The sequence below is a fragment of the Marmota monax genome, unplaced genomic scaffold, assembly GCF_021218885.2.
Source record: "Marmota monax isolate L192 unplaced genomic scaffold, Marmota_monax_Labrador192_F-V1.1 WCK01_AAM20220418_F8-fsc02483, whole genome shotgun sequence".
Classification (NCBI taxonomy): domain Eukaryota; kingdom Metazoa; phylum Chordata; class Mammalia; order Rodentia; family Sciuridae; genus Marmota; species Marmota monax.
This window is the reverse complement of record NW_026692228.1, coordinates 2,960-14,197: the sequence shown is the minus strand read 5'-3', so window position 1 is coordinate 14,197 and position 11,238 is coordinate 2,960. Positions and strand designations below refer to the sequence as shown.

The 11,238-nt window shown below is 42.7% G+C and overlaps 1 long non-coding RNA gene across 1 annotated transcript; it reads right to left on the bottom strand.

Annotated features, from left to right (window-relative positions):
* Positions 1-43: 43 nt before the first annotated feature.
* LOC131423853 (uncharacterized) lies at positions 44-3,347 on the bottom strand. Its single transcript, XR_009225953.1, has 2 exons — positions 2,990-3,347; positions 44-1,169 (listed from the first exon to the last, which is right to left on the bottom strand). It is a non-coding gene; the product is annotated as an uncharacterized LOC131423853 (long non-coding RNA).
* Positions 3,348-11,238: the final 7,891 nt, after the last annotated feature.

The window sequence follows — 11,238 nt, the reverse complement described above, 5'->3', positions numbered from 1 at the left end:
TGTCGCGACCCCTTGCCCGCAAGGAAGACGCAACTCGGGAATCTTCTTTCAACAGTTTATTCAGGCCCTGGATATTTCTTCTTCTCCCTCTCGGATGCCCCTCCCAGCCTTAATAAAGCATCCCAAGCCCCAATGCAAAGCTGCCGCGTGGAACTTTCTCACAGGGTGGTGAAAAATCATGTGCCAACTTTCCCAGATAAGAAGTTGTTTGTCACAGACCACAGCGGAGCCAGCGCCATCTTGTAATGGCGACCATAATCTGCAGAAACGGCAGAAGCGGCTCACCACAGTTCCCCCTTTTCTGTTTTCTTAAAACAATACAGGCGAGAGTAGAGGTCCTATCCCACTGTGCAGAAGTGGCTGCATAGTATGGCTCAGTCCTAAGGAGGGCCCTTCCCCAGATCTGAGGCCATATCAGCCGACGCCTTTTTTCATGGGGCAGGGCGTGGACGCGTCTAACCCGCATGCAATAGGACATGCTCTCCTTGAGGTCCACGTCAAGGATCACTCAAGTGCAGTGCCTTGCCTCGCATCCTGTATCGTGACGATGGTGGACGAAGGGGGATAGCTGAGGCTGAACTGTGGCTGTTTATAACGACAAACAAGTTGACAGCACCCTGAAAGAAAGGCACGGACTTCAAGGCGATAGAAAAGTACTAGTGTGGAAACCCATCTGCGTGCAATGGCAGTAAGACCGGCAGAGTGCAAGGGCTTTCCAACACTAAGAGAATAACAAGGAAAGTCATGTCGATCCCAGTGCAATGTTATAATAACTTGGGGTGTAACGACCATGACAAAGGTTTACTGCTTAAGATGCGCAAGCCAGACTTGAGGCGAGTTGCCATTTTCTAAAGCTGCAAGAGGTTGTATGATCATAGCCTTTTCTTGTGCATGGCGAGTTTTTAAGGCGACAGAGAAGCCACAAACAAAGTACAACACCGAAGCAACACATTACACCAAAAATGCCCACTCCCACCCATTCCTTAAAAAAGGAAAAGGCAGAGGATAGCCAACTGGTGAATTGACCCAAAGTCACTGGTTCGACATGGGTGCTATTCAGAACAGCAATCTGAGTTAGTTGAGACTGGATCAAGTTTTCTGCTTCCATGGACCAGGTTCCGGATAGATACTCTCCAATGATGCGGGAGGCATTTCTGGAATCATAAAATCTGACAGAGGTTATACATAAATGTGCATGTTGATCAATACAACCCAAATGTACTAGGTCTGACAATTCCTCAATCTGAGCTTGGAGGAGATCCACCCTTTGATTAATGGCCAAAATTCCTGATAAAATATGTTGATTGATTTTACTTTGAGACTCTAAAATGCTGGAAGTTTGTTGGATGACCTGATTAACCATGGCCGCAGTTTGTACTTGGCTGGCCATGGCTACTCCAGCTGTAACTGCTGCAGCAGCAGACACTGCCACAGCTGTCACTATAGCTGCCGTAATTCCAAAATCTCTACGGGCTCTAATCAGTTCAACAATAGGAAATGACTCTGGATCTGCAGTAACCGGGATCGGGACAAAGGTTGGAAATTTCATAACCATTGCCATAGTCCAGGATCCATTCCAACACTCAGACAAATAACAGGTAATATTAGAACAATTAAGCATCCCCTGTGATGTAACATTAGCCAAAAGAAACAGGAACGGAGATTGGAGACAGACTGCTGCGGAGGGTAATGTAGCATTAAACAATTGTGAATTGTGTGAAGTAATTTTAAGTCTCCTATCTCGCTCCGAGTCTTGGGTACTGCCAGAAACATTAAACAGCCAACTTTGGACTCCTAATATTTCCCTGGGGAAACACAAGCGCGGACTAGACTAGCCCAATCTGAGGGAGTCATGCAAAATCTAGTAAGTCCCTCCACCTGAGTGAGAGTGAAAGCGGCATCTATGCCATAAGTGCGGACAGATTCTGCCAAGGTTTTAATTATCTTAAAGTCTAAAGGCTCATGATATCTTCCCCTGTTATTGTCCTGAAATACAGGGTATGCAAGTCCCATATCTGTATTAACTGTCCTCCAAACTTGTGCATGAAAAGATCTCCCGGAACCTTGGCTCCCCCCACATACGGAGGTGGGGCAATCGGCACCATATCTTCTTCTAGATATTCTACCTCCTCCTCCTCAGAGTTTTGTTGACCGATGTTAACTCCCTTCCCCTTCTTACAGTAGGCCTGTGTGCCCTGTGTCTCCTTTTTCTTCTTTTTCATTTTTATCTTATGTAGTTGTTGTAATAATATATCAAGGTCCTCAGAACTCTCTGAGTCGCTTGTGTTCTCAGGCATTTTTAATTCGGTCAAGTCTGGGTAGAGCCTTCTCCTATTTTTATCTTCAGGCTCTTTTGCCTTCTCACTACTGTTACTTTTAATACTCTCTGCCACTTCACTACATGATCCTTCAGATTTTTCCTCATGCAGTTGCTCAAGAATAGCTTGACCCTCACTCACAGCTTCCTGGCATTTACCATCTGTTATACATCCTCTAACTAACTTCCAAAGTGGTATAATGCCACCCTGCAAGGTACCTTGCTCATGAGCGAAATCTAGATCTTTCCCTAATTTGTCCCAGCTGGGAACCGTAAGACTCCCTGAAAAAGCAAACCAAGGAGCCGCTATATCAGCTTCTCTTAAAAACATCTGCAAAGTACTCTGCTTTATCTTAAGTCCTTTTGAATGTAACAACCCATCTAGGGCCAACAAAATTGGGCTGGAAGAAGCAACGCCCATAATGTTTTTAGAGCTATAAAGAAAGTGAAAGTACAAAAGTCCCCGCTCTCTTCCTTTTACAGGGGAGCGTCCCTGTCGTCACAACAACAAAAGAAGCACAAAAAACAAAAGCAAAAGTAGAAGCGAAAGTACACAGTGCAGCTGCAATAAAATGTAAGGCTCTCTCTGTGTTTACAGAGGAGCTGCCCCGCTTTGGTCGCGGATCCCACTTACCTGGGACTAACCCCGCTTTGGTCGCGGATCCCACGTACCTGGGACTAACCGGTGCACCACCCCTGACTGCTGAAAGTTCTGGTTCCCGGGTCTCGGCACCACTTGTCGCGACCCCTTGCCCGCAAGGAAGACGCAACTCGGGAATCTTCTTTCAACAGTTTATTCAGGCCCTTGATATTTCTTCTTCTCCCTCTCGGATGCCCCTCCCAGCCTTAATAAAGCATCCCAAGCCCCAATGCAAAGCTGCCGCGTGGAACTTTCTCACAGGGTGGTGAAAAATCATGTGCCAACTTTCCCAGATAAGAAGTTGTTTGTCACAGACCACAGCGGAGCCAGCGCCATCTTGTAATGGCGACCATAATCTGCAGAAACGGCAGAAGCGGCTCACCACATCAACCCTTTTATTTTATATTTTGAGATACTGTCTCACTAAATTGCTGAGGTTGCCCTCAAATTTGTGATTCTGCCTTAGCCTCCCAAGTCACTGGAACTCTAGAGATATGTACCAGGGCTCCTGGCTATAAGTGTAGTTTATGTCTGAATATTTCTTATCTTACCTCTAATAGGAAAAATAAAGAAGACTGAAACTATTTGACTAAACTTTGCCTGGGTATCTGTTTGGTAAGATTTTTTTACCTCTCTGACCAAATAACCTGACAAGAACAATTATAGGAGGAAAATTTTATTTGGCTGATCATGGTTTCAGAGGTCTCAGACTATAGATGCTTAACATCACTCTTTAGGGCCTGAGGTGATAAATGAATCATGGCAGAAGTGTGTGGTAGAGGAAAGCAGCTCAAGATAGCATCAGGGAGCCCAGAGAGACTACTAATCTCAGCTCACAAATTAAATTACATACCCAAAGGTATCCATCAGGATTAACACACTGATTAGTTTCTTATAACCCAATCATTTCACTTCTAAACTACTTTGCATTTTATCAAAAGAACTTTTGGGGCACAATTCATATTTAAACCCACCATAGGATCCTAAAATTTTTATATCATTTGGGTGGAAGAACCACATAGCCCACAAGGCTTCAGATAAAAAAAAATAGATAATAAACTACCAAATAAGAACAATATGATGATATACTCTTTATTCTCAAATGAAACCTGTTGATAGTTTTTACATAGCATTCATTTACATACTTCTTATGTTAAATATTTTTCATACAATGATGATTAAACTAAATTTGAATTGGTGTTCTTTAATTACTATTATATTTAAACATCTGACTTTTATGATATTTAGTGACTATTATTCAGTAATAGCAATTCCACAGCACAAACTATGTGGCAATAAAAAAGACAACATAATATTTATATTTTCAGTGATCTTAATTTTTAAATATAAAATATATATAATTCTAAGTTATTGAAAGTTAAAGAAAAAATGTTTGGACTAGGAAAAAAATAACAATGCTTTTCATTTCAATGCTGTCATGTCTATATGTTTGGCATAGTGTGAATGACAGATAGAAAAATGAGTTACAAAACAATTATTTTGCATTGAAAAACTTGTAGCCATTTATAAATGTTTTGGACTTTGAGTCTAATGTATTTATTATTATGTAAAGTATGAGAGTTAAAATACATAATAGTTTTCCTAGAATTTTAAGGGTAAACCCCATTCTTGAATATTTATTATAAAGTATGTTGTACAATGTAAATACTCAGTTTGTTACATGTTTTCCAATAACACATTAATTTCCTGGTATTTCAGTAGTGAAATATATGTCAATATAGAACAGTTTTATGATAAAAGCAATCATTATTAGGTATATTTGTAGGGCTATGCCATGTTGTAAGGGACTTACTATATACTTTTGTTCAAATGCTCACTAGTTTCATACATTAAAACCTTGTTTACAGTATTCTAAAGGCATGTTATCACAAAGCCTTTCTACATAAAATGTTTTCAATATAACATTTATTACCATATGGAAATTCTAGGAATCAGTAGATACTTAGGAATTCAAAACTTGTCAGGAGTGAAGTTGTGTTTCTTAGAACATGACATCCTGGACATACATTAATATTCTACACAGGACAATAACACTGTCGTAAACAGATAAAATACATTATTAAAGCAAAACACATTTGGTCCACGTAGCCAGACACAGGTAAAATGAGTTGTACTAGAAATCTGACAAACTGGAGAAGGACAGCTGTGGACTGGAAGGACCCTGCAAAGCACATGGAGGTTGCTGAGTTCAGAGGAGTCTGTGTCCTCTGCAAGTTCTTTCTCCATGAATGTCTCCAGCCTCTCAAACACATGGTCTGAAAGATCACTAACAATGCTCATTTGGAGGAAGGCCAGAGGGAAAGAACACAGCCCCATGAAAATCTTGGCCCAGATTTTACTCTATTTCCACCACAAAACAACATGTATAAGAAGACATGTGGGAGTACTGGCCTTACAGAATCAGCCAGTTTAACTGTGCAAACGTCTGGTAAGGTACAATAACATCATTTGAAGGTAAAACCTGATTGATTACAGATGGCACTAATTAAAGATGTAATGATGTATTTAAATCCTAGGCAAACCACTATAAATGCATAAAAATATGCATAATTAATGTCAATGAAAGAGGTAAAATGACATGAACTGTCTTTTAATTGTTCACTTAATACTCAGGAAAGCAGAGGAAGAATACAAATTGGACAAATAGATAAAATATACAAAAAACACCTAATAAGTTAGTAAAGTTTTATTCCAGTTATATTAATAATCACATTAAAGATAAATGGCCTAAATAAAACTTTCTAAAGATGACAATTATCAGATTCGGTCAAATTTCGAGATCCAATTCTATGTTATCTATAAGAAATGTAGTTAATATATAAAGAAAAAGATAGATTAAATACACAAAACATATCAAGATAAACCATTCCAACACTGTCTCTCATACACCTCAAACCAGAATAGCTGTATAATATCAGAATAATGCAGGCTATAGAATAATAAATGTTTTCAGGAATAAAAGGGAACATCATTATTGAGGGTCAGGTATCCAAGAAAACATAATGTGCCGCGTCCGGCCAAGGGAGCCGAGTCCGGCGAGGGATGGCGAGGTTAAAAGACACACAGGACACCAAGGTTCTTCATCCAGGAGTCAATAATCTTTATTGCTAACACACCTTTTTTTATACCCCAAGCAGCAGAAGTGGAAAACTACCCAAAAGCAGGAGGGAGGGGGGAGAAATTTAGTTTCAACATCTATTATTGTCAGGTACCAAAACCTCCCTTAACAATAAGTCCATCAGACCAGAAAAGGTCAAGGCATTCCCATGGGATACATATGTCTCAGACGGACAAGCAGGAACAGAAAAACCGCAAGTTCGCCATGGCCTTGTGAGCTGGCCACACTGGCATGCAGAACAAACTAGTAGAGGTAGGGCTCCAGGGGCCAGGGTGGACCTGCTGCCAACAAGTCCCCCTCTTTTGTTTTTTGCATGCCAGTGGGAATCAAGTAGCCCCTGTCTTAGGTCGTTCACAGCCCTTGCGATGCTTACCCGTCTCTGGGAAGGCCCCGATTCCCTGTCTTAGGTCGCACAGCAAGCGTGAAAGTTGCCCGTCACTGGGTACTACAAGATCAGCTCAAGGTGTTATGACCTATCAAGACATTATTGCGGTAAACACTTAACCGTCTCCACCTACGGGACCCATGACCGTCACCGCCGAATGGCAGATGTGATTGGACCAAGAGATTAGACAGCAAAGATCCTAGTACAGGAAGGCAAGAGGGAGAGGTATGCATAGAGAAAAGATATGGCAGGAGTTCTTCTTTTAAGGAGGACACTCATCTTCGGATAGGTCTGAAGTATATCTCAGAGGGGCGATCATCCATCTTCAAGCGTTGATAGTGAACCTGTATCGGCTTAGAGGCTAAGATATTAATTTGATCCTTAATGAATTGTACTATCTTATTTACAATGCAGGGTCCTATTGCCACTACTCGAAGGAGGCCTAACAATGGCCCCAATAAGGGAAGAAGATAAGGCAAAAATCCATTAAGTCCAGTCCAGAGAGGGTTCTCAAATAATTCCCTCCTCCTTTTTTCTAGGTCTTCTTGGAGTTGTTTAATTTTTGTTCGAACTATGTCAGACTTGTTAGCATAAAAACAGCACCTCTCCCCAAGGGCTAAACAAATTCCCCCTTGATTGGCAGTAAGCAAGTCTAAACCCCGCCTGTTCTGAAGAACTACTTCTGCTAGGGAGTCTATCTGGTCTTGTAAGTCTTTAATGGTTCCCGACAGGGTTTGCACATCATCTATAAGCTGTTGAGATAGGCGGCGGTAAGAATGTATAACCGTACCCAATCCTGCCGTGCCTGTACCCACAGCAGCTGTTATTCCAAGGCCAACAAGGAGTGGTAAGGCCTGCACAGCTCTCTTGTGTCTTCTAACTAAGATGTCTAGGCTAGGAATGGGTAGGGGTTCATCTCCTGAGATAATCGTGATATCAGGAAGCAGTAATTCCAGAACGCAACCACCAGTCCAATTTGCTGGGAGCCTGGGAAAAGCTAAATTTCCACCACACATAAAAACTGTACCATTAGGGGGACAAATGGGCGGAGTAGGTGAGGAGTAATTCTTTACTAATGAGCAGTTTCCAAAGGAAGAGATTCCAACATCAACATCATAGGTATTATTTTGCATCATGCCCAGAAGGCATGACATAAAACCACCTAGAGGCTGCACCTTAAAGGGTAGCCCAGATTGACATGTGTTGTCATCATCAATGGTATAATTGATGGGAACCGCCAATGGCATGACTGCACCTGCCGTCATGCAGAGCCAGCAATCACCAGCAAGGGTAGGGTTGGAACTGTTAAGTAAAGAAAAGGTAGTTTCTAGGATATCTAATATATTGGCATCTAAATCAGGAAACTGGGATTTGGGCAATATCAAGGGGTGGTATGTAGGCTTAGGGATCTCCGGCTTTAAAAGCTTAATCACCTGAAGGTGTTTGATAGCATCAGTGGGTCCCCCTCCATCAGAGATTCCGATAGGGGCCTGCATGGGCCAGCAGGAAGGTTTACCCACGACGACCTCACATCCCGCCTCCGTTAACCGAGTCGTGATGCCTTCCCTTCCCCGGTCACCAAGAAAAGGAATATAATTATAAGTGGTCCCCCATTCTCCACGGGTGTTAGTTAGGATGGCCTCAAAATACTGTTTTCCTTGATTATTAACACAAATTGAGGCTGATGTATAACAGGAGATGTGCATTGCCGGGGTGTAACGACAAGTGGCAGGACAGCTTCCAAGAGTCTCGGTCGGATTAGGGACAACAAGTCCGGGCTTATTAACACATACCCATTTTGGTTGCTTAAATCTTTCGATGTTTTCATTGAGTTCAGCCGCCATATAGGCTACTTTAGTCCCACAATCAATGCTCTGGATATAACCAGAGGGGGCCGAGTGCCGGGGCCCTCCCTTACACTCACAAGGGGCTCCAAAAAGATATTCATGAATATTCCCAGGTGGGGGGTCAAGCCCTCCTTCAACAAACCTGTCCAGAATGAATGCCACAAGCGGGGTCCAGCTCATGAGATGTGTCTCGGCACTCACTTGAAGGGGTGAGAACAACAGCGGCAGGATCAGCCATCTTGGGAACTTCATTTTGTCTTGAATTTTCATTCACCGGTTTGGTGCAGCGCTCCAGGATCCAAATGGGCTTCTCAGTTCCTGGGGGAAAAACACATACAGCTCCCCTCACTCTATCTAAGAGTGTAGCCGGGGGTTGCCACTTTCCGGTGGATAAATCTTTCCACCTTATTTGAGCATCTTGTACAGTGGGAGGGGAAAAGTGGCGTTGTGCAGCCGTGCGCCCTCCAGTGTCAGTGAATAAAAAATTTAAAGTAAATAAGGTTATGCTTAGAAGTGCTTGTGGTCCCTGACAATTCCGGTATATCTCCCCCTCTTTTGTTTTTTGTAAATAAGTTTTTAAATGTTGATGGGCTCGTTCCACGATAGCTTGTCCCTGTGGATTATAAGGGATTCCAGTCTTATGATTAATTTCCCACTGAGTGCAAAACCGTTGAACTGCCTGACTTACATATGCGGGACCATTATCGGTTTTGAGGCATCGTGGGGTGCCCATGGAGGAAAAGGCTTTTAGAAGATGACTGATAACGTCCTTAGCCTTCTCTCCAGTATGTAAGGTGGCAAAAATGAAGCCAGAATATGTGTCAGTGGAAACATGTATAAAGGAGAGCTTACCAAAGCTAGGGAAGTGTGTAACATCAGTTTGCTAGACATCATTAGGTTGTAGTCCTCTTGGATTAACTCCAAGGGAAGGAGAATGAATAAATGGTGCACAGGTTGGACATAATGAGACAATCTGTAAAGCTTGGTCTCGTGAACATCCTGTGTGGAAGCGTAAAGACTGTGCATTTAAATGAAATTTGTTATGGAATTGTAAGGCCTTATCATATTCGGTCGTCACACAGGAAAGGCCAACAGCATGAGTAGCAGCGTCTGCTTTTGCGTTGCCCTCTGACAAAGGTCCAGGGAGCCCTGAATGGCTTCGGATGTGGCCAATGTATAGAGGATCTCGTCTAGCCCAAATGAGAAGCTGAACTACCTGTAGTTGTTCTGTGATGGTGGATTGCTTGCCAATATATGATGCTGTTTCTATGACTAGAGCCAGATTGGCTACATACAAGCTGTCAGTATATACATTAAGAGGAATAGAACTATAGACTTTGAGAGCTATGATTAAAGCTTCAACTTTCGCCTTTTGGGCCGACTGACCTGACACAGGTTGTTGGAGAATTTGAGATCCATCAAAAATGATGGCAAATCCATTTTTGGCCCAATCTGTATATACAGTTTGGGCCTTTGGAATAGGTTCCCTTTTCATAATCTTTGGGAAGATAATGGGACACCTTTTAAAGCTCTCCAAAAGTCTATGTTTAGGGAAGTGATTATCAATCTGACCCTTGAAGCTGCACAGGAAAAGACACCAAAGGTCATGTTCTTGTTGTAACTTGTGTATCATATCTTGAGTGTAAGGTTGAATAAGTATGTCAAAGGTTTTTCCAAACAATGCATCACCCAAATATTTAGCCTTCCAAATTAAGTTAATAACTAGCTCATAAAAGGGAGTCAATACCCAGGGGTTAGAAGCCGGCAAGTGGACCCAATAAATGGGGACCCGTTTGCCAGAACACTCCTGTGGGAGTAATTTTAGAAGGTAGAACTATAAATGGGGGGCAGAGAATAATCTATCTGTGTAATCTGCATGTCCTGCAGAGCCTCTTCTATTAGCCTCAGTGTTCGTAAGGCTTCTGGTGTAGGTACTCTACACGACGTAGGAGAAGGATCTCCTCGCAAGAGGTCATACAGGGGTTTGAGCTCTCCAGTTGGAATATGAAAGGACGGGCGCAGCCACTGTATTTCTCCGAGGAATGTCTGCCACTGATGTAAAGTTTTGAGCTGATTTATCTGGAACTGGGGTCTCTGGGGAAAGATTCCTATGTTATTAATGATGTATCCCAAATAATTGTAAGGGTGTTGAAACTGCACCTTTTCGGGTGTTATGACCAGCCCTGCCCCTTTTAGAAGGGATTGGAGGACTTCATAAGATTGAAGAAGCCTTTCTTTCTTGGGCCCTGCCAGTAAGATGTCATCCATATAATGAATGAGGTAGAGCTGTGGGAACTGCTGTCGAAAGGGTCGCAAAACCTCAGCTACAAAATATTGGCACATTGTAGGACTATTAGTCATCCCTTGAGGTAGGACGGTCCATTCATACCGTTGGTAAGGTTCCCTAAAGTTTGTGGAAGGCAAGGAGAAAGCGAAACGCTTTCGGTCTCGTGGGTGTAAGGGGATAGAGAAGAAACAATCTTTTAAATCTATGACAATAAGATGCCAATCCTTTGGGATCGCAGTAGGAAAGGGTAGCCCTGGTTGTAAGGGTCCCATGGGTTGCATAGTTTTATTAATAGCCCGTAGGTCCTGAAGAAGACTCCACTTCCCAGACCCCTTTTGTATAACAAAAATAGGGGTATTCCAAGGGGAGGTAGAGGGCACCACGTGTCCTAACTCAAGCTGGTCTTGAACTAATAGGGAAGCAGCCTGTAATTTGTCCTTAGTTAGGGGCCACTGTTCTACCCACACAGGGTCATCTGATAACCAAGTAATGGACAGTGGAGGTGGCCGCACTTCAGTGGCCCCTAGGATAAATTTCCCAGTCCTCTCCGGTCTCTTCCCCGCCGGGTAACCTGTTCTGCTGGATCCACGGGTGATATTCTGCCCTCATGTCTCTTTCCTAGT